This window comes from Malaclemys terrapin, chromosome 5 (genome assembly GCF_027887155.1).
Source record: "Malaclemys terrapin pileata isolate rMalTer1 chromosome 5, rMalTer1.hap1, whole genome shotgun sequence".
Classification (NCBI taxonomy): domain Eukaryota; kingdom Metazoa; phylum Chordata; order Testudines; family Emydidae; genus Malaclemys; species Malaclemys terrapin.
This window is the reverse complement of record NC_071509.1, coordinates 108,482,498-108,506,764: the sequence shown is the minus strand read 5'-3', so window position 1 is coordinate 108,506,764 and position 24,267 is coordinate 108,482,498. Positions and strand designations below refer to the sequence as shown.

The 24,267-nt window shown below is 42.1% G+C and overlaps 1 protein-coding gene across 2 annotated transcripts in view; it reads left to right on the top strand.

Moving 5' to 3' along the window:
- Positions 1 to 24,267, top strand: part of TSPAN5 (tetraspanin 5) — a 117,702-nt gene that overhangs the window by 5,614 nt on the left and 87,821 nt on the right. The window lies entirely within an intron of this gene.

Sequence of the window (24,267 nt, the reverse complement as noted above, 5' to 3'; positions counted from 1 at the left end):
GAGCATATTTGTGTATATGGGCATACATACATACATATTTGCACGTTAGAGAAAGCGAATATATGGCAGGGTAGTGGAAGGAAACAAATATTTTTCAAGTGGAAATCCAAGAAAGCCATTTAAAAAAATAATCCTCCAACCATGAAATCTAATTAGAAAATTACTATTACTGAGTAGAAGCTTTCTGTTTTGGGAATAGGAGAATGCAAGGTGGAAGTAAAGGAACTTTCCTTGAAGTACTAATATTTTTCTTCTTAATATGTCTTAAACCAAAATTCAAATATTTGTTCTTTGTGAGTGGAAGACTCTGTGGATCTAGGGCCTTAAATAATACTACTGATGAAATATAATCAGCACCTTTTGGATTATTCTTTTCTTCAACTCTATAAGACATTAGTAGTAAATGGTTGATAGGTGATAGGAAACCTGAGCTTGCAGTCAGTGAAAAACACACAATAAAATTCTTTAGAATTTTGTATTTTTTAACTGTGTTAGGCACTGATCCTAGAAATAGATCACTGCTCTAGACCCTCATGTTTATCCATGCAGAATCCCATTGCCTTAAATAGGATTCTCTTTTTATGTTAGGGTCTGCATTGGTGCATTTGTTTGTAGACTCGTGGCTTTAAAGGAATTGGGGGGGAAGAGGGAGAAGAAAAGGGTGACAACAAGCTGCCTCTTGCTGAAAATGTCTTATAAATTATATTTGGCACCGAGATTACAACTTCTATAAACCTGGAAGGAGCAGCTGGTGTGTTAATAAAGATTAAATCTAGCCATGTTTAATAATCCGTATTCAGTTACCTAATACCAATAAAACAGGAAGATTTGCCCCAAGCATTTAAGTGTAATGTTTTGTCTCCAACTAAAACTGAAAAAAATAAAATAAAAATAATTTGCCCCCAAAAAACTTTGAAACCTGATTCTGCCAGATAGAAGATTCCAGCTTTAGAATAACAATATAGTGCTGTAGGGTAGAATCTGCTTTTATACTCTGATTGCCTAAAATATGCAGTGTACTTCTCCTATAAATGGGTGTTTGCCTGTCAATAGAACTGTAATGGGTTTTGTTATGGTGTAGGCAGGAACAAGGGGCTGAAAGGCACATGTGGTAACAGAGCTTTATTAGCAATGATCCAGAAGTGACCCTCGGTATTAACTCTTGAAGTGCCTGCCAATACTGCAGTACATTTTAAAAATCTTATAATTTTTCTTAGTCAAACAGTGTTTTTTTGTATCTTGAATCATGGCTAAATCCTGTTGTACCAGCTTCTCTTCCTTCCCATCAGGTTCTGCTTTAAAAAAAAAAAAGTGCTTTGCCCACATAACTTGTTTAATTCCTGCCCCCCCTTTAACAGAGTAATATTATCCTTTCTTAGTAATTAACTGTACTGTACTCAGTTCCATTACTGTTCTACACCATAGACAGCAGAAAGCCTGTTCTTTGTTGGCTTGAGACATAATCATTTCTCTTCCATTGCTCTACATAGGTCTATTCTACAAGTTTGAAAATCCCCATGTTCAGAGTCAGGTTTGCTGATATCTGCCCTGAACCTGCAAAAGGATCTGCCTGTCTAGACCTGTATGGAGTCCAGTGACTTCACGGGGACTTTGCATAGGTGTAGGAGTCTGAGGATAGATCCCATTGCTGCATCAGTGCCCAGTTAAGTTAGTTGGTTTTATAAAATATACAGAATTGCTCAGTAATCCTCCCTCTTTTCTTGGTTTATATTAAAAATGTCCCTACATGAAATGTTGCCCAGGGGATAAAACCTGGGACTAACAGGCTCTTTGGCTCTGATTGAGCGTGACCTTGAATAACTCACTTATGTCTTGACTTTCAAAGGTGCTGAGCATCTGCAGTCTCTGTGCTACTGGGGTATAAAAATAAATGAGATGAGTGACAGCTAGGTAACTTTTGTTTGTTTAAAGGACATCAATTTTCACATCATAGGTTCTGCAGATAATATTTCAACTTTCCAATCACTTTTCTCTGGACAGCATTTAGAACAGGGGTCTCAAACACACAGCCCGCGGAGTTATTTTCTGTGGCCCGCCATAGGTGCCGACTCCACTGGCAGCCAAGCTCCCCTCATCCCCTATCCTCCCTCCTCCCCCCCCTCCAGTGCGCCACGTCCCTGCTCCTCTGCCTAACTCCCAGCGCTTCCCACTGCCAAACAGCTGTTTTGTGGTGCTTAGGACTTTCCAGGAGGGAGCAGGGAGGAGCGGGGACGTGGCGCGCTCAGGGGAGGAGGTGGAGAAGAGGCGAGGCCGGGATTTGGGGAAGGGGTTGGAATAGGGGCAAGGAGGGGGCGGAGTTGGGGTGGGGACTTTGGGGAAGAGGTTGGAATGGGGGCAGAAAAGGGGTGGGAAGAGGCGGGGCAGGGCCTCATGGACTAGATGAGCAGTCTGAAGTATGAAGTTCAGCATGAATGATTCTTTGGTGTGAGTAGTTGGGAAGAATGTTTGTTAAATTTGGCAATGTATTTTATACGAATAGTTACTTTAAAAAGTTGCTGCCATTACAGCTATGTTGATAGACTGTTAATGTAGATCATCATCAGTGTTACTGACCACATAAGGAATAGTTACAGGTGTTTATATTTTATTAAAACCCCTCTTCGCATTACAGTTTTAAAAAAGTGAATACATTGACTTTTAATAGCATACTATATTACTCTTCTTTTTTTTTCATTTTTGACTATACTTTTGTATTGTATGAAAAAGTTTCAGTGATGCGGCCCTTGGGCCAATGTACTAGTCCTCATCTAGTACAAATCACCTTGTGGTGATTTGAGTTTGAGATCCCTGATTTAGAACATGTATTTCAGTACACACAGAGAGAGTTTAATGCATTGTCGATTTCACACAACTGGGAAGAATCAATATGCCTCTTCCAGGGATTTGAAAATCCTCTTGCTCCCACTGCAGACTCCTTAACATCAAATAATATTGAAAACCACTTCAAGCAAAGTTCAAGATGTGTGGTGTCTTTTTTCAGTAGCAGGGCCAAGAAATACAATGGAGATGTTCTTGTGCACTTGTTCCACACAGTTTGCGCTCTGTGATTCTGCAGTGAGTGTATTCATGTTGAATCCTAGGCATTTATTTTAGGGAAAAGCTCTTTTATTGCTTTTTGTTACACTCTCACTCAATAAAAAAAAAGTTTAACAAGCAGCTGGAGATGAGACCCTTCCATGGAATGTCCACTTGAGCAAAAAAATCAAAGAAAGGTGGTTGGAGTGAGGTGGGTTAGCACTGCAAGTAGAAGGGGTGTATGGAAATTGTTATCCCCATACCTTCGTCTTCCAGAACATGGTGCTAATGAGCTAAATCCTAGTCCCTCTTGATCAAGCCCAAGTAAAAAGATGCATTTCCCGCCCCCCCCCCCCCCCAAAAAAAAAAAAAAAAAAAGGTACATGAGGATTCTAACGGGAACAAACTCTTCTCTCAAGCCTTAAAGTTGGGCTTACTCTCTCCTTGGGGAGTTGGGTGTTCTGTTTGTGTCACAGCTTTCCCTTTGTTGTGGGATTTTGGGGGTCAGTGGACGCATTTGGCCTGCGTCCACTGATCAGCACTGTCAGTATTAAATTGATGAGCATAGTATGAATGCTTAGATAAAATTAAAGTCCCCTTGTGCAGTCTCTTAACATCCTGGATACTCCCCACCCATCACACAGTGGAAATACAGCAATTCTGCTGCATTTTGGTCCTCTGTGCCTGCAGAGAGGCTGGGGACCAAGATTTGGACATTAATAAAAATACTGTGGACTTACATAGCCTATTTAACTCAGGGCAAATCTACCCTCCCTCAGAGAGCTCAAAGAAGCAATCTTTGTGCAGGGGTTCTTGGCATGGGCCAGGAGGGCGGGACTCCTCCTTCCAAGCAGTGGAGCACCAGCAAAGACAGTCGCAAGAAAGGAGGTATCTTGGCTAGAGGATTCACGTAGTATCAGATCTGTTGGTCACAGCCCACGTCAAAGCTCCTCTCCACATTGCTAAGGATGGGTACCCTCCTCTTTTCACATACATGTTGTTCACTGTGTGTGTGGGTCCTGGCAAGTGTGGGTTCTCCATAACTGCATTCTCCTTCCTCTGAATGTTCTTTTCCAGTACCACAGGATCCCTACTTATGTGTAATAAATGTTCTTCCTCTGAAAAACTAGGGACACCAAGCTCAAAAAAATATCATGCATCTTCTCTGGTAGGGGTTTTGTTATATCACATGGTGCATATGTTGTCAGACTGCCTTTTGTGAAAACAAATAACCCTTCCATTGCCCTCCAATAGATACATGTACTCTTTGAAATGTCATGTGAATATATGTGATTAACATTATTTTTGGCTGTCTTAGAGGATGCTGGTGGAAGAGGGGTGGGCTCTCATGAAGGCACAAAGGCATGCTTGCCAACTAGAACAGTATGGAAGGAAGGAAGGCCTGCTAGATTGATTCCAGATGTTGATTGTATCTGGCCTATCCTAGAATGGCAAAGGAAGTAGGAAATGTAACCAAGAATCTGTTCAAGGTAGGAAACCAGTTTTCAAAATTGGAAAGCCTCTTCCCTTTGTGCCAAAAATAAAATTACACGGAAATTGTCTGTATCAATAGGGCCTGACTCTGACCTGACTTCTTCATCATGATCATCACTCCCATAACTGCATTGAGCAATCAACCAATTGTCTCCGTCCCTGATGATTGTGTGTCAGTGCTTGAGTCTCCGCGAAGTCCATTCCTATCCACTCTTTTATGTTGTCAATCCATCTCTTCTTCTGTCTACTTCTTCTTCCTTCCCCTGTACTGTCCCTTGGAGGATGATCTTGGATAGGCCAGATGATCTTGTTACATAGCCGTACCATTTCAGCTTATGCTTCTTCACGGTCGTCAGGAGGTCTTCATATGACCTAGCGCATTGGGTGTTGTTATGGACCTCTTCATTAGAGACGTGGTCGAAGTAGGAGATGCCCAGGATTTTACAGAAGCATCTCATCTCTACTACCTATATTTTCCGTTCATGTTCTGCCGTAAGGGTCCATGTCTCACACGCATACAGAAAAATGGAGATGACCAATGTGTGCAGCAGTTTCAGTTTGGATTCCAGGGAGAGGCTCTTATTCCCCCAAATTGGCTTTAGCTTTGCCGCTGCTGCTGTTTGCGCAGTTCTTGCCTGAATTTCTGCCTTGGATTCTTCATCAGTGATGATTGCCCCCAAATACTTGTCTCCAGCTCTTCTCCACTAACAGTGATACGTGAACTGATCCCATCACCTTTGTTTATCAGCTTGATTTTCTCTGCACTGATTTCCATGCCATATTTTGCAGAGGTTTCATCCAATCATTTCACAAGATTGGCAAGTTCATCTTCGCTGCCTGCCAGGCCGTCAATGTCATCAGCGAACTGAAGATTTGAGATTGTTTGCCCCCCAATGCTGACTGTGCATATGTGATCTTCTAGGGCATCAGTCATTATGCACTACAAGTAGATGTTGACCTGACTTAGACCAATGTAAATCAGGAGTGACTAAGTCCACTGAAGCCATTAGTTACACTGGTGTGAGATCAGAATCAGGCCTGTAACATTTACTGTAAAAGAAGAAAATCGTTTCTTTACAAAATTAGAAATGCAGTTCTCTAAGGAATGGTATCACTTTCTGCTTTAAAATACAGCCAGATAAAGGCTTTTAGATAGAAGGGAAAATGTTTTTGCAGTAATTAGTCACTAATACAGGATGTAGTATGCCAGTTTTACTCAGTGTCATGACATGTCACCCCCCCATCCTTCCTGCACACTGGGCTTTGGCTCTTTCTCCACATACATTCAGGGTGTTATAAAGTCATGCTGCTTCCTTCCTTCATTTTTTTCCCTCCCAAAAATAAGGGGAGAACAGAAAAGAAGACAAAAGAACAAAAAGCAAAGAAATGGGAAGTGCGGGGAAGGAAAGGAAGGAAGAGGGGACAGGGCTGGGAAAGGAGACTGACATCTCAGTTTCCATCTGCTAGGAATTAATCAAGATATTTAAAAAGTTAGACCAAATCTTTACAAATTTGTCTGAGTTCCCTCAACTCTGAATAGTTACCCATTCTTTAGCTGCTAGGTCAACTGACCTATTTCTTTGTGTGCTGATGACTGAAAAGAAATATATTTCCATATCCAGGTCATTTCCTACCTTGCTTACTTCAACTTCCTCCTCTTGAGCTCCTTGATACCTATCAGTATATCACTCCCAGTCTGTCCAAAATTCAGGTGCTAAAATAATTTTCCTCACCCATCCATCTGAACATAGGTACCTTATTGAACTTCTCTACTGGCTCCTTCTTGCCCAACAGGTTGCGTTCAGTCTCCTTCTTTTGAATTTTAAGTCACTGCACAAGCCCACTGATTTACATCTCAGATCTCCTTATTGTATTTCTCTCTTCAGCATGTCCTCCTCTGCTCCCATCTTCTGCCTTTATCCATGCTCTTTCTTACCCCATCCTCCTGCTCACTTGGCCAAAGCATGAAAAACACATTCAATCCTGGCTTCAATCCTCTTTTTATTCAAATCCCCTGTAAAGACCCTCTTCTTCCACCCAGCCCAAAAACGCTAACCCACCACAGGCTGCTGTTCGCTCCATCTAGGTGACAAGTTGAGGGTGAAAGGGAGACGAATACTTACATCAGAGGTTCACGCATCTTTTGCTGTGCTTCTCTTCAGAGAGTCATGTCCCGTGAGTGGCCCCCTCGGTGCAGGGGAAAGCGGAGGACCCAGGTGGTGCAGAGTTCAGAGCCCATGAGGGGGAAGAAAGGGGAAATTCCCATGAGACCAGTGAGTTCCAGGGCCCTCAACTACGGAGGGGGCTGAGTTGGTAGGGCAGATGGGTGGGGGAGGCCTGTTTGTGTGGGGGGGATGAGTCTGGGTCCCATTGGTTTGGCCCTGGACAAGGAGTTTAGTGCAGGAGCAGCTTCTGACACCCACAGGGTTCTGAAGAGACTGGGGCTGCTGGGCAATGGAAATCCAGTGCCTGACCTTTCAGTGGGCACCCAGATCCAAACCCTGGGGTAGCTGCCTGCCTAGGGTGCCTCCACCCCCATCTGGCAAAGCACCCAGCCTGGGCCCTGTTAGCAACAGCAGAACTCCCCTGCCTCCTTGTCAGACCCCATCTTTCCCCAGTAGTGCTCCCACCTCTCCACCCACCCCTTCTTATCCAAGCCTTGCTCCTCCACAGCAGCTCCCCCTGGCTGGCCTGTCTCCCCCCAGCAGAGCTTCCATCTTCCAGACTCTGCTTCCCTAGGAGAGCCCTCCCCTGGCTAGCCTCCTCCCCTGCACTCAGGGCACTACAGAGCATGGCCTTAAGCTAAAGGTGCCCAGATTCTCAGCCGTCTGGTGAGAGAATCTGATGTGAGCACTGCATGGCATGGGACAGGAGCAGGAGGGGCCCAGTGCTGCAGGCAGCAGGATGGTGGTGGCATGCTGGGGGCAGGGACCCAGCGTCCTCCCACCCACCCTGCTCCAAGGTGCGCTTGCTCCCCAGATAACCTCCATCATATCCCTACAGTCTGAAAACCTACATCTTAGATCGTAAGATTCTTGGGACTGGGACTAAGTAGTTTTTATTTGTTCCGGGAAGTGCCTAGCAGACATGTGGTGTTGTGCTCTATTAATAATCATCACTGGCCAGGATTGGGCATGGAGCGGGCAGACACTGTAAAATGCTCCAGTGGTGCATTTCCATCCTCATCTGCTGGTGTCTTCTGAACAGAGACTATACGTCGTACTAACCTGTTCAGTGATGTGGAGAAATGGGGACTAGGACAAGAGCACCAAACTCACTGTAACTAGTTACTTAGTTCAGTTCAGGCATGTAAGTGCAGTAACTCCACCATTTACTACCCTAATCCCTTTTTCTTTCCTAATCTTCAGTTCTATTATTTGAAGGGTAGGGGGAAAGGTGGGGAAGCAGTGTTTCATTTGAGTGGGTTCCTGATAAAAATGGGGAATTCCTTATTGTCTTAGGAGCAAGCAGAGTGCTTGTCATAAATTCCTTTCTATTGCTCAGCAATATTGGCGGTGGTAATAGGGTAGTTAAGGATGGGATTTTCAGACATGCCTGAATGATTAGTAGCACAAATTCCTATTGACTCAATCATTTGGGGAGGGATTTTCAAAAGCACCTATGTGGCTGGTAGGTGGAGGCTCACTTAAGCCTTATCTATGCTGAGCTTTCTCTTAATATTTCCCACTGTTGCATTCCCATTGGTGGGAATTCTAGCTGTCTCTACCACAACGATGTCTAGGCTTGCTTTGAGCAGAGCTGGGTGACATGGTGGTCTAAAAGTGCTAGCAACTTGTCTGTGCTAGAGCTCCCACTGTTTCTACCACTCTGGTAGGAAATGTTAAGAAAAAAATCTTGGAAGCAGCCTAAGGGTTTGGGGAGAAGTTAGAAGAGAGATCCTCCTTTGTCTAGTCAAACTTCACTGTGTGCTTATGCTTATTTTGTATTGTAACCCATTTGTTTGTCCCTTTGGTGTGGGAAAAGGGCTGGGAAGATGCTAGTCTGCACTTTTATTTTCCACTTCTGTGTTAAAGGGTGTCTAGTATTTTGCCTTTTGTGTGTGTGTGTGGTTTTTTTTTTTTTTTTTTTTTTTTTTTAAAGGATATTTTTGGTTTGATGGAGGTGAATTAGGGTACGTCTATACTTGCCACCGGGTTCGGTGGTAAGCAATCGATCTTCTGGGATCGATTTATCGCGTCTTGTCTAGACGCGATAAATCGATCCCGGAAGTGCTTGCCGTCGACACCGGTACTCCTGCTCCGCGAGAGGAGTACACGGAGTCTACGGGGGAGCCTGCCTGCTGCATGTGGACCCGCGGTAAGTACCTTGTAGTTCGAACTAAGATACTTAGACTTCAGCTATGTTATTCACGTAGCTGAAGTTGCGTATCTTAGTTCGAACTGGGAGGTTAGTGTGGACCAGCCCTTAGACTTGTTCCCTGAAGCCCAGACATTGCTCTCATGAGGCTAAGGGGTAGAGGATTAAGCAGTTACACAAAGTGGGAAGACTTGCATTACAGGAATACGCAGAGACAAGCTAAGCTGGTGTTATGCCTCTACGTACCCTTCATTCTTTACCTCGCAAAGGTAATCTCGTAAACTCTAGTAGGGATAATTACCTGCTTCCTAACTTGTAGGTGCAGATAACACACACAACTTGTTTGTTCTACTCACTCAATGCAGAGGGAAGCCATAGGAGAAGAAGCATAGCCTCTTCCACTCTTTAGACTTATGTATCTTCCTCTAGTGCACCCATCAAGAGCTGGAAAAAAACCCCTACCACTCACTGTAGCTAGTTTCTTCGTGTTTAGGTTTATAAATAAGTTGCTACCGTGATTAGGCATTCTCTACATTAGAATCTGTTCTTGAACAGGTTTCAACTGGGAAGAGTTGTTCTGATTCTTTATGTATTTAGTGGTGTTCCAGGGATTGTAGTGTGGTAGCAGACCACCGGGCATGGAGGAGAGTGCTTCTGCTGTGCACTTTCAGAGCTCGGTGTGGGAAACCGCCAGTGCTTAAAGTGGGAGTTGTCAGGAGGGCTTTTCTTTCTACTAATGGCACGTCTCTTCAGGTGAGAGTTAGAGCCTGGGAGACAATTGCTGCTTATTATTTTTTCCAGTCTGATGCTTTGGAGTCTTGGGGGCCAAATTCTCAATTACACTAAAGCTGCTTTTATCCCACTCTGCCAGTAAAGGGGCCTTAAAGTGGGGGTATATTACATTTACGCCGAGTGATATAAACTGGTTGTACTGTAAATGAGAACCAGTCCCTTGGTGTCAAAGCCTGTTCTTGTGAGTGGAATTTGGCCCTGGGTCTGAGCTATCTGGAAAAGTTGCTGTGTCGGAAGGATTTAGTCAGTCCCCACTGTAGGAAGGGTGGGCTTGGGCTTGTATATTGAGTGCTGTGGGTGGGTGGTGAGAAGAAGGGCATAAGCCTTTCCTTGAGGAAGGGCAGGGGAGTGGATCTCAATGCTTCTCATCCTAAGAGCACGAGGTACCTTATTTTTAGGGAGACCGTTTCTGAAACTCAAAATAAGTGATGCTTGGCTACAGCAAATGAGCTTTGTTTTCTGTTCCTGCCTCCCAGTGTAACTTGCATGATTATATCCAGTTGCTGGTATTGTAGTGGCCCATAGAGTGTGCTCTGATGTGCCATTTGTCTGTAGATCTTCTTTTATGTAAAAACTGAAAACTAAACAAACGCGCACAAAAGGCATCTCAAAACTCACAGAAATCAAACTGTCCAACACATCGAGGGTTCTAAATAATAATACGCTTGCCCAAGATCAATTAAACTCCTTCCTCCTCCTCCCACTCCCCTCAGAGAGTAATATTAATTTTAAATGAGCCCTATACATAGCTGCCTCAAATCAAATGTCCGGCTGCTATAGAGTTCCTCCATTTAGCATAGGCAGCACAAAGACTGCTTCAGAGTTGGTAGTGTTTGGGGCCTCGTTATGCAGCCTCTTCATGTGAGCAGCTCCCATTGACTTTGAAGGGAGTTGCTTGGTGCAGCAGCTGTATAATCAGGCCCTTGGTTAAAAACCAATGTAAAAAAGATGTGAAAAGACTTCAAAAGAGCCAGAGCCATTTCTTTCAGCCTTAGTAGCTAAGAGCTGCTATGGAGGAGAAGGATGTGTAGATGCAGCTGACAAGCTCTTGCGGAGAAAAAGTGGACTGCACAATGTTCTTATTTTCCCACTTTTCCCTTTTTTCATTTCTTGGGATAAGAAATAAATATATTTAAATGTTTTTGTTCAATGGAGGCAAAGTCTCTCCTCTAAGTTGTAGCAGCATCATGTGCATCTAATGCATCTGGCACTGAGAGAATACAGTAGTCAGTGCATACAGAGTTAATCCACTAGAGCCTATATATAATGTGATTACATTCTTTCTTTTTAGTGCGGGTGTATGAAAAGTCATGACAAACCCCCTAGTTCATCTATATAAATGTACATGTGCCGCCTTGGCACCAATTTGGCCAGCAATCTGGAAAATGCCAGCATTTTATAATCAGCCATTCATAACATTGTATTACTGCTGAGTGCTGAGTCCTGCCTCTGCCAGGCACTGACTTGGATAAATTCTATGAGATAGTCAAATGTTTTGATAAATCTTCACGACATGAACACTATTAATTCTTATCTGGTAAATACCTCTTCTTATGTGGTCTACCATAAGCCACATAAAAAATCACCACATTTTATTAATTGCTTCTGAACTTTAACAGTATCTTGGGTTAAAGATAATGGCCTTCACACAAAGTACATTCCATTACAACTGACATAGTGTTTTATTCAGTAAGCTAGCACAACCCATAAGTATATTTCAGTAAACAAAGTATATAACATACTATATAAATGTTACTATATACATATATAAAGTATACTAAAGTTATGTATGAAAATCAAATCCATAAATCAGTTTATACTTAACAAGTGAACTGGAGGGCTTGGAATGGATATGGATTTACATTCCTGGAACTGTGTTTTAACTGAAGAACTTGACTGAAACTTGCATTAAACTAACTAGTGCACTCATACTACCTCCTGGTTGTAGTGCTCTTACAGCAGTTTTCTGTAACAAGTTGTAAGTGTGTGTGGTTATAATTTGATAATACTGAGAGGTAACTTTTTTTTTTTTTTTTGCCTTCGAGGCTTTTAAGAAATGTAAACTTTCATTGAAGAAGTTAATTTTGCCTTTTTTAAAAGCTGCTCAGTATTTTGGCTTGGAAATGCAGACCATCTTCAGAGAAAATGAGCAAATTCTCTTAACAGCTGCAACTAATTTATATTATGCTAAGCAGCAGTGCTGTAGTCACGAAAGAAATAGATAATCTTTAAATGGAACAGGAGCAGCAAACAGGAGAGTTTTGCAAGGGAGTTCTCCAGGGGAAGGAGGAGCGACTGTGACCCTTGGGGTGAGTTGTTAGTTTGTGTACTTGCGTGCTTACTGTGTGCCTTCTTGACTGAAGTTTATGCACCTCTACCCTGATATAATGCTGTCCTTGGGAACCAAAAAATCTTACCGCATTATAGGTGAAACCGCGTTATATCGAACTTGCTTTGATCCGCCGGAGCACTCAGCCCCGCCCACCCCGGAGCGCTGCTTTACTGCGTTATATCCGTATTCATGTTATATCGGGTCACGTTATATCGGGGTAGAGGTGTAGTGTGGTCTGTTTGGGGGGCTATGTGATGAGCCTGATGGCCTACTAGGCAAGGCTGAGAGTTTCCTAATGAGGCTCTAGCCTGCCATCCTTCGATCCCTAATCCATTTAGAGCCCTATGACCAGGGGGTGGGGCTAACTCAGGGAGAAAAGGGGTTTAAAAAGACAGCTCCAGGTGACCGGAGGAACTAGGAAACAAGGGAGTTTTATGAGGGAGTTTAGAGAGGCAGTGTGAGAGCCTGATAAACCTAATAAACATTCTCTAAACTTTGGCCAATAACCCCACTTCCGCCCCCCGCAAATAAAACCAACCTTCCCTGCCCAAAGAACAAACAGAGCCCTGCAAGAATAAAAATAATGCAGGCAGAAGTCCAGCAGCAGAGTGAGGGCTATCTAGTTTGTTGTATTGAATCCAGCATGTATGATTACCTGTCTTATGGGCAGGTGGTATATGTGTGCATTTGGTGCAGTCAGCTCATGGCCCTTAGATATTGAGTATGGGCACTTGAGACCCGAGTGGCTGAGCTGGAGGATGTAAGGGAGACAGAGAAGGTACCTAGATGAGATTTTCTGGGACACAGTGAAGTGGTTCCACCCCCAGTTTGACAGCTTCTGTGCTGTTGAGGAAGATGAAAGTCTAGGGGGAAGGAGAACATCCAGGTTGAGTTAAGAGAAACGATCCCATAGTTGGAACCTTTCTTCCGTATGATGTCATGGTATCCTCTACCACTGAGGATACCTTTCCAGGGGAGGGGACCGCTATTATTGGGAAAAGTCAGTCAATAGTAATGGGGGGGTTGATTATTAGAAATATAGATAGTTGGGTTTGCGATGACTGGGAGAACCTTGTGGTGACTTGCCTGTCTGGTGCGAAGGTTGCAGACTTCTCGAGACCTCTAGACAGACTTATATGCAGTGCTGGGGAGGAGCCGGTGGTCATGGTACATGTTGGTACCAGTGACATAGGGAAGGATCGGCGAGAGGTCATGGAGGCGAAATTTAGGCTGCTAGGTAAAGGATTGAAGTCCGGGACCTCCATGGTAGCATTCTCTGAAATGCTTTCAGCCCCATGCTCGGGGCCAGTTAGGCAGAACTTCAGGGTCTCAATGTGTGGATGAGATGATAGTGTTGAGAGGAGGGATTTAGGTTTACTAGGAACTGAGAAAACGATGAGCTTATGGAGGAAGGATGGATCTACCTAAACTAAAAGGGAACCTGATTGCTGGCATGTAAAATTAAAAAGGTTGTACAGGAGTTTTTAAACTAAGGGCTGTGGGAAAGCCGACAGGTGTGAAAAGAGACATTACTTGGGGAGGATTTCTTAAGGGGGATACTCTATATCCTAGTAAAGAGGGCAGGGTAGATGTTGATAAAGTACGGGTAGGAACTGAAGGGAATGAGTCCCATTTACTTACTTCACATGAAGGCAGACAACTAAGCATTGACAAATTCTGTAAGTGCTTGTACACAAATGCGAGAAGTTTAAATGGTAAGAAGGGTGAACCTGAGTGCCTGGTATTAAAAGAAAATATTGATATAATAGGGATCACAGAACTTTGGTGGAATGATCATAATCAATGAGACACGATAATACACCTCTACCCTAATATAACGTGACCCCATATAACAGGAATTTGGATATAATGCAGTAAAGCAGCACTCCAGGGGTGGGTGGTGGGGCTGCGCACTCCAGCGGATCAAAGCAAGTTCGATATAACACGGTTTCACCTATAACGCGGCAAGATTTTTTGGCTCCCGAGGACAGCGTTATATTGGGGTAGGGGTGTATCGGGGTATACTGCACAGGAATGACAAAATAGGTCATATTGCTGAGGGGGTGGCACTATATGTGAAAGAAAGCAGAGTCAAAAACTTAAATGAATCAGACAGTGTCATAGAATCTCTATGAATAGAAATTCCATGCGTGAATAGTAAGAGTATAGCAGTAGGAATATACTATTGACCACCTGACCAGGGTGAGGACAGTAATTGTAAAAAGAAGAACAGGAGTACTTGTGGCACCTTAGAGACTAACAAATTTATTAGAGCATAAGCTTTCGTGGACTACAGCCCACTATATGCATCCGAAGAAGTGGGCTGTAGTCCACGAAAGCTTATGCTCTAATAAATTTGTTAGTCTCTAAGGTGCCACAAGTACTCCTGTTCTTCTTTTTGCGGATACAGACTAACACGGCTGTTACTCTGAAACTTGACAGTAATTGTGACATGCTCAGGGAGATTAGAGAGGCTACAAAAACACAAAATCCAACAATAATAGGGGATTTCAACTATCCCCAGGTTGACTGGGAATATGTACCTCAGGATGGAATGCAGAGATAAAATTTCTAGACACCATTAACGACTGCTTCTTGGAGCAGCTAGTCTTGGAACCCACGAGGGGAAGTGGCAATTCTCGATTTAGTTCTAAATGGCACGCAGGATCTGGTCCAGGAGGTGAATATAGCTGAACTGCTTGGTAACAGTGACCATAACGTAATTAAAATAAACATCCTTGCAGGAGGGAAAATACCAAAGAAACCTTGTTTGTTTGTTCAACCCACCACAGTAGCATTTAACTTCAAAAAGGGGCACTACACAAAATGAGGAGACTAGTTAAATGAAAATTAAAAGGAACAGTCCCAAGAATAAGATGCCTGCAAGTGGCATGGAAACTTTAAAAACACCATAATAGAGGCTCAAACTATATGTGTAACCCAAATTAAAAACAAAGCAGTAAGAGGAGCAAAAATTGCCACCATGGCTAAATGACAGAATAAAAGAGGTGGTTAGAGATCAAAAGACGTCTCTTAAAAATTGGAAGTCAAATCTGACTGAGGAAAATAGAAAGGAGCATAAACTCTGGCAAGTTAGGTGTAAAAGTATAATTAGGAAGGCCAGAAAAGACTCTGAAGAGCAACTAGCAAAAGACATAAAAACTAACAGCAGATTTTTTTTTTTTTTTTTTTTAAGTACAGCAGAAGCAGGAAACCTGCCAATCAGTGGAGCCACTGGATGATCAAAGTGCTAAAGGAGCACTCAAGACAAGATCATTGCAGAGAAGCTAAATGAATTCTTTGCATTGGTCTTCACTGCAAAGGATGTGAGGGAGATTCCCACACTTGAGCCATTCTTTTTAGGTGACAAATCTGAGGAACTGACGTACACTGAGGTGTCAGTAGAGGTTTTGAAACAAATTGATAAATTAAACAGTAATAAGTTACCAGGACCAGATGGTATTCACCCAAGACTTCTGAAGGGACTCAGATATGAAATTGCAGAACTCCTAACTGTGGTGTGTAACCTATAGCTTAAATCAGTCTTTGTACCAGGTGTCTGATGGATAGCTAACGTAATAACAAATTTTAAAAAAGGCTCCAGAGCTCATCCTCGTAATTACCGGCCAATAAGCCCAATTTGAGTACCAGGCAAATTGGTTGAAACTATAGTAAAGTTTTCAGTCACATAGATGAACATGATATGTTGGGGAAGAGTTAACATGGATTTTGTAAAGGGAAATCATGCCTCACCAATCTTTTAGAATTCTTTGAGGGGGTGAAGAATGACCCAGTGGATAGAGTGTACTTGGACTTTCAGAAAGCCTTTGATAAGATCCCTCACCAAAGGCTTGTAAGTAAAGTAGGCAGTCATGGGATAAGAGGGAAGGTCCTCTCATGGATCAGTAACTGGTTAAAAGATAGGAAACAAAGGGTAGAATAGTCAGTTTTCACAGTGGAGGGGGTAAATAGGGTCCTTCAAAGATCTGTACTGGGGCCAATGCTGTTAAGCATACTCATATGATCTGGAAAAAAGGGTAAACAGTGAGGTGGCCAAGTTTGACAAGGATACAAAGTTACTCAAGACAGTTAAGTCCAAAGCTGACGGCAAAAAGTTACAAAGGGATCTCACGAAGCTGTGTGTGAGGGGCAAATGAAATTCAGTGTTGATAAATGCAAAGGAATACACATTGGAAAACATAATCCCAACTATACATACAAAATGATGGGGTCTAAATTAAGTGTTACCACTCTAGAAAGAGATCTTGGCATAATGGTGGATAGTTCTTTCTGAAACCATCTTCTCAGTGTGCAGTGACACTCAAAAAAGCTGGTTTGGAGAAAGTGAATAAGGAAGTTTACCCCTTCACATAACACAAGAACTAGGTGTCACCCAATTAAATTAATAGGGAGCACACCTAAAAGAAACATAAGGAAGTACTTCTTTGCACAATCAACCAGTGGAACTCTGTGCTGGGGGATGTTGTGAAGGCCAAAAAGTATAACTGAGTTCAAAATGGAACTAGATATGTTCATGGAGAATATGTCCATCAATGGCTATTAGCCAGAATGGTCAGGGACACAATCCCTTATTCTGGGTGTCCCTAAACCTCTGACTGCCAGAAGCTGGGAGTGAACAACAGGGGATGGATCGCTTAATAGATCGCCCTGTTTTCATTCTCTCTGAAACATCTGGCATTGGCCACTGTCAGAAGACAGGAGTGTGGGCTAGACGGACCACTGGTCCGACCCAGTTTGACCAATCTGATGTTTGTATGAATAATTAAGAATTAGCTGTGATGTAGCTGCAGTGCTCCATTCCAGGGCTCTGGAAGTGTCATGCTTCCATTCCATCAAGGGCTAAATGCTGCCCCTTGTGTCAGTCCAGCATAGTTGGGTTCAATGCAGAAGGTTGCATGGCATGGCATGGAGGCAGCATCAAGGCTTCTGCTACATCAGCCTAGAATCCTGCAACTGCATGGAGGTAGGGCCTGAACAGTGGCATGTCTTCACTATTGCACATCTCTTACTTGATTCTTAGCATAATTATGATCAGAGACTGGAAGAATGCTTTTGTGAGGGTCATGCCCTTTATGAGAGACTTTATGAAAGACAGCTGAGCTGGAATTGATATGCAAACTAGATACAATCAACTCAGGATTGAATAAGGACTGGGAATAGCTGAGCCATTACAAACATTGAATCTATCTCCCCTTGTAAGTATTCTCACACTTCTTATCAAACTGTCTGTACTGGGCTAGCTTGATTATCACTTCAAAAAAAAAATTTTTTTTTCCTCTTACTTAATTGGCCTCTCAGAGTTGGTAAGACAACTCCCACCTGTTCATGCTCTCTGTATGTGTGTGTATATATATATCTCCTTAATATATGTTCCACTCTATATGCATCCGAAGAAGTGGGCAGTAGCCCATGAAAGCTTATGCTCTAATAAATTTGTTAGTCTCTAAGGTGCCACAAGTACTCCTGTTCTTTTTGCAGATACAGACTAACACGGCTGCTACTCTGAAACATGCCCTTTATGCTTGATCTGTTTGGAGTGGGTGTTTTAAACTACAGTCAGTTGTGAACTGATTGGCTCGGGAGGGAAGATAAAAGGCAAATAAGTCTTTCTCTTGTGTATCCCCATCTGGAGTCCAACTTTGAAACATTGGAAACAATCATTGCTAGTAAGTGTCAATCTGATGTCTTTGTTATTAGTCTCAGGGTAACTTCATATGGCCAAGTGTACAACTTGCAAACATAAGCCTTGCAACTGGTATCTTTGGCCATTTTTGTAGAGGCCGATGCTCGAAGGGGTCACGCAGACTGAACTATCCTCTCATCCTTTGACTGTGTTTTGTCTTGGTGAAGGAGGAGATACTTGGACAGGGTGATGGGAGGGAAAACTTAAGTTGCTATTGTCCTGGTGTTCTGTGGACATTTAGAAGACTTTGCTCTCCAGGGCTGTCAGTCCTACACTACACTTTCACCTACACTAATTATATTTGGAAAAATCCTGGTTGGGGAGATGTATAGTAAGCCAGTTTACAAAACTACTGAGATGCAAGTTACTGCAAACGTTTTAAACTTTTCAGTCCAGAAACCAAACACTTTCCACAGATAATAGATGCATAGGATTATACAGCATCAACTTGTCTGGGGCGGTATTTCTGTCGTTCAAGAGACGGTGGAGAGAGTTTGCTTTGTCCATATGTCAGATGTTTATAGGGAGCTCTGAATAAGCTAGGCAGAAAAATCAAATTGAGGCATTTTCAACATTTAAACATGAGATGGTGTCATAAAGATCAGTCTGTTGGATCTCTGTAAATGTTTTCAAAAACTTGGATTGACTCCTTATTATTAGGAGTGGAAAACAAGATGAGAAATTACTAGAAAAATATAAGTTTCTAACAGAGTATGTTCATGATTCAGATTATATTAATCAAGACATTGTCTGTGTGCCTAAGTTATCTGTTGTTGTAGCTACAGCTTCAAAATGGATGTTGGAAACAAATTATATTGAGAATTTCATTAGAGAGAAAGTAATGTCTCTCATTAGAGGTCAATCAGAAGTTTTCAAGAAGAAATGGTTACCTTATTTGGATTTAAGTGTGTAAAGAAGTAATAGTTAAAAATATTAAATGTTTTGTTTTAGTTTTGTTATTAATCGGTGACTTTTTCTGTCTTTTATAAAGGTATTCCTTATGTTTTAAATTAATAAAATAAAATATCTCAGTCCTGAATCTACATGCATTATAAAGATGAGATTTTTTTGTGACCATTTCTACAGGATTGAAGGGAAACATTAGTTTTGTGAAACTTATGTATGGTTCCTTGTTAAAGTTGCTATTTAGCTCATATTTCCCCTTATACAACTATTAATTTTGGAACTAAAAGGTTTGTGTGCATGCATGTTTGTATGTGTATATAATGAATGTTAGGTGAGAAAAATAACCTAGACAGGAACTTTTAACATGGGACCACTGTCAAAGTACTATAAGTCAGAGCTCCTTTTTATTTGTTGCCACCTAGGAGTGACTATAGTTCTGTTACTTTATGGTTACACTTTAAGGGGTGGCATTTTTTAAATTTGTATTTTATGATTCTCCCCCTGCTACCCTACACAAAAAAAAGGGGAGAAGAAACAAACAAAAAGACGGAAGAATAAAAAAATAAAGGGAGGGAAAGGATCAAGGACAGGGAGGGGAAAGGAGAGCAACATCTTGGTTTCCATCCGCTAGGAATTAATCAGATTTCTAAAAAGTCAGGCAAATCTTTTCAAATTTGTCTGAGGTCTCTCTTCTTTGAAATGTTACATCAGCCAAGTCGTGCCAAGCTACTATCCCTGAAGGCAATCTGCTGTTCCATTGAAGCAGTATGTGGTGTTTGGCTGCAAGTGCTGTGCTAGAGAACCAAGCTTGCCATGAGCTGGAGATGATATATAGATCTCAAAACACAGTTCTGGGAAGTACTTTTAAGGAGGTATCCATTATCATGTTAATGCTTCTACCAACTTCTAGCCAAAAAGTTTGTATCCTGGCACAGTCCCAAACGTGTGAGCCGGTGTGGCTGTAGCAGCAGTCTGTTTTGTCAGGCCCCTGCACTGCAAGAAATGAGATTTTTAAAAGCATGCAGTCCTGGCGTCTTTTCCCACTGAAGTCAATTGGCGTTCATGTCAATGGGAACAGAGTTAGACTAGTGTGAAGTACAATACTTTTAAAAATTCTACCCTGCATGTGCAATTGAGATAAGGTTTTTCACATTGGTATCTCTTTCCATAATATATCTCCAAGAAATAAGTCTTAGATGCTTTCTTTCCCTTCAGTAGTTGGGACAAGTGAATTATGCATTTCAGAGGTATGCAAAGCTAAATGAGTATGTCTGCCAAAAGGAATCAAAGTTGGCTGTCCTAGACCAGTTGATACTCCTGGGCACAATGGTCATATGCCTCCTGTGAGAAATATATGACAGAGACCTGGCCAGGTTTCCAAAAGTCTCCAGATATTACAAACTAACTAGTGTCTAGAAGACCACGCCATCTTTGGTAGAAGTGTGTTGTGCCTGCTGTTGCATCTCAGTAGTACAAATTTCATTCAGACAGTTTCTAGGAGACTAGACTGCTATTGTCCATAGTTTCTATTCTGCCCAATTCCCCCCACCCTCTCTCTACACTCCCTCTCTATTATCAACTGTGGTAAGAGCCTCACAGTGAAGTTTGGTGAACAGGAGTTGAGAGGAATTTTTTTTTTTATGTTTAACAGACTATTCTAAGGAAAAATCCTCAGGAAAGTACAACTTTTCCTTGTTAGAGCTTTTATAAGAAGTGAGTTAGGGCTCACTGCAGTATTCATCCATCATTCCTGTAGAGTTCAGTAGAGACTTTTAGGAATGGGAGTGGGAAAAGGAATACTTTTGTAGGGATTCAATTCAGTCAAGGCCTCTAGCGGTTTCACAGATGCTCTGGCATCTGTGTTGCAGTCTTATTAGAGTAGCACCAATTCCCTTTCTTGTGCATTGTTTTTGAACACACCTGTTATGCAGTAGTGCTTAATGTGCAAATTGGTACCATTCAAGACCTGAAAATCCATTTTTAGTTTGGTTTACTTCTACCTTTTTGTAGCAGTAACTCCAGGTGGAAGTTATTTGTGTGTAAGCAAATTTTCCATGGTGAAGAGGGTATTGCTCAACAGCCTAACAGCTGCACCATTCCCCGGTGACCATCTGCTGATGCTTGTCCTTTCAGTTTTCCAAGCAGTATGATATCAATATAACAAAATTATAAACAGTTAATGTCTTATAACATGTGGGTAGCTCTGCCTGGAACCCTGATGTTTAGAATGATGCAGGTGTTTTGCTGCTAAGAGAATTGGGCAAAGGCTCAACACTAGGCTTGCCACTCTGGACTCTGAGAGACTCTCTTATGACTTCTGGGAGAACACTATTCATAGGCTTGTCCTCATGAAAAAATTAGGTCATGTTAGAATGTGACCTTGTGGTTGTGTTAAATACATGATGTTTGAACATGATTTTTGAATCACTGTTGACGTGGGGAACTCACAGCTGCAGTGTAGTTGTAGCCGTGTCAGTCTCAGGACAGTAGTGAGAGACGGTGGGTCTTTTATTGGACCAACGGAAGATATTCGCTCACCCACCTTTTTCTCTCGGGGAAACTGATGTTTAACATCAGGTTAGTTTACACTATTCCTTAAGATCATGCTCCTACACTACCTAATTCTCTAATGAAGACAAGTCCACACAATGTGTTTAGGCCACCTTTACATTTTGCTCCAGCACTTATTCTTCTGCCTTAATAAGTGGTCAGAATTCCCACTTCCCCTTCTACCTGGATTATCAGTCACTTGAGGATTATGAGCATATGAAGGGGGAGAGCCCAAGTAGCATGGATGACTTCTTGCTGTCTGCATCACCCTGGCAAGGTGGAATTATTGAAGGCAAGATCTAAAATGGGCTGGGTTGCTTGGGGTTGCACATCTGGCCAAAAAAAATTAGACTATTTCATATGGGTTGGTCATCTGTGATTGGACACTGCATCTTCTGTAACTTTAAGCTAACATATTATTAAACTTGTAATTAACTTTTATATTTAAGCTTGCAGGGTCCTAAAACTTGGTTAAACTAATCAAATGTCATCATTAAAGTATGACAGACTTAGCATTACATTGACAGCACTTTAAGCCCCTGGTTCCAGGATCTTGTCTCCTGGGAATCGGATTTCCAGGAAAACAACTTGCTTATCTAAATTCCTGTTCAGATAGGAAATTTTAGAAAAGGGTGTGTGTATAGTACCTCAGAACAAAAGGCATGAGAAAACAGATTGAGTGGCCCTTCATCTTGAAAACCATTTGTTTCACTATATGGGATCTTTATTTTAAAAGCACTTCAGTGGAATTTTGGACAATGGAACTAATGCTTTGAAGTCTCAAAGCGTGTTTATTTTGTTTAGCTTTTAGCTGATAGCTTTTCTTATGTTTGTTTGATTTTAGAGAATTTGGTTTATTGATGTTTTCCTGGCAGTGAGAAGGACTTCATTTTTTCCAGTGCTACCCATTGTGGGAGGCTTATGTAATTTTGTTCAGCAAGATACCCTGAGTTTCCAGGGAGTTGGTGTTATCAAATTAATGAAAGAGGGCCATATTCTACAGGGTTTAGTGCTTACTACTGGGTGTAAGCCTACAGACTTCAGTAGGGCTACTCCATGGTAGTAAGTTGTTTGTAGGATCAGGCATCTGGTATAGTAATCTAAATTGTGCTTTAGCTGTATTTTTTTGTTTTCTTTTTCCACTTCTCCTCCATACCAGTGACTTATATCACACCTAAGGGGGCATTGTTTTTGCCATGGCCAGCCAGAATTTGTATTCCCAATGAGTTGATGATCCCTGCTGGGGAAATCCTTCTTCTTGCCATCTTTCTTTTCTCCTCTGTGAAGCTGGCCCAGGGAATGTCCTGCAGTTTGCTCTGCTGATAGCCATTCATTCTCTGTTCTTACTGCTTCTGCAGTTGCTGCTCTTCAGCCTGACAGAGCAGACATAAATGAAAACACACAAGTCTTCCATAGCCACACTTGGCTGACAAAACAGTGCGGATCTGACTTTTATATAATTTTGACTCCACTTTTGAGGTGTTTCTTCTGCATTTCCATCAGTCGCTGTCTTTTGTCTTCTGGCTGAGCGAAAGCCCCAGTCCAGTCACTCCAAATGTTTTATGTACTCTAATGATTTAACAGGTTGTAGATGAAGAGAATTAGCCAAGAGTAGCAATGTCAGCTTTAACGGCCAGTCCTAAATCTTATAGCTGTCAGGGGAAGAGGGATTTACTATTTTCCTGTTCTTTGGGGCCAAATGGCTGCTCAAAATTCAGAGCTAACGCGTTTCTTTATGGCTTGCGCAGACGTGCAAGGATGAGGAAACAGCAGAACCACTGTAGTTCCATAGTGTTCCTGGTGGGCGGGGCATAGGCTGTGGAGTCTGCAGGTGGTGGTGGTGGTCGTAGTCGTAGGTTTCAACCATCTGTGTGTGTTGTGAAGTATTGCTCCTTGGTGGTACCCACTGTCACTGGTGTACAAGGGGCTGGTGGACTGTGGGATGGTGGAGACAAGGCTGTTGACTCTAAATCTTCTGGTCAAATGTGTGTGTTGGGGGTGGGGGGACCATGGATGCTGTTAGAGCTCTGAGTGTATCAGTGATTCTTGCTGATGCTCTATGATGGTCTATGGGGGTCAATCTGTATTTATTCCTGCTGCCCCCCTTCACTTCCCCATGCCATGACTTGTTTTGTTTGGCTTCATGCACAGCACCAGGATTTGGCTCTTAGCATTTTATACTCTTCTAAATTGTGTGTTGGTCTGATTGCAAGTTGAATTACTAACAACATCAGACTTTTCAGGTTTTTTTTTTTTAAGCCTAGTCCTCTTGTAGAGATGATTTCAGACTGAGGCATGGCAGTGCTCAGTTTGTATTTCTATCCCTTGTTTGCAGAAATAAATTGTTTTCCTAATGCTTTGTCCTAAGGTTTTAGTTTCTTTCAGGTGTTTGTGGCCCTGCTCATAATGGATTTCACTTAAGGGTATTACAAGAGCTGAAAGATGGGTTTAGGCAGAAGCATTTCAGTAAAAGATTCATCTTAGTCCTTGAAAACTCCACAGTTTTTGAGAAAATTGTTCCTTTGTATTTCCATTCAGTGTTTATTATGTCGCCTGCTTTTACCACTGGGCTTTATGTCTAGTCCAGTGACCTCTCCTTCAACGATGGATGCCATTTGGGATTTGAATAGGTAGGTTTTAAATGATGGCCTTTCTTTAGAGTTGGTTAAGAATTGCACTGGAGCATCAATCTTTCTGATTTAATAGTATCTGCCTAAAAAGATTCTAAAAATCCAAAATTTAAAAGTTAGACTTTGGGTTAAAGTGTGCTGGTACCGTGCTTGTAATTTCATTTCCTGTCTTCAGTTTCAAGAGGCATATAAAGCCACAAACTCACTTCTAGTTGTTTCATTTCCTTGATGACATGAAAGTGTTCTTTTGGTCAGTGCGTTTCCCCTCTTCCCCCACTCCGAAGTGCACCAGTGAGCTCCAACCTTGCTGTCAGGATAGACCAGTTCCAGTATTTAATATGAATACTATCTCAGTCTTGGGCATTTTCTGAGCAGATCCTATTGTAATAATCATGCCAATTCATAATCTTGCTCAGTGGTTCTTTGATGAGGCTAAATAAGGCCACTGAACTCCTTCAGTATCAACCCCAAAACCAAACAGTATGACAAATAGGATAGCTTCAAAA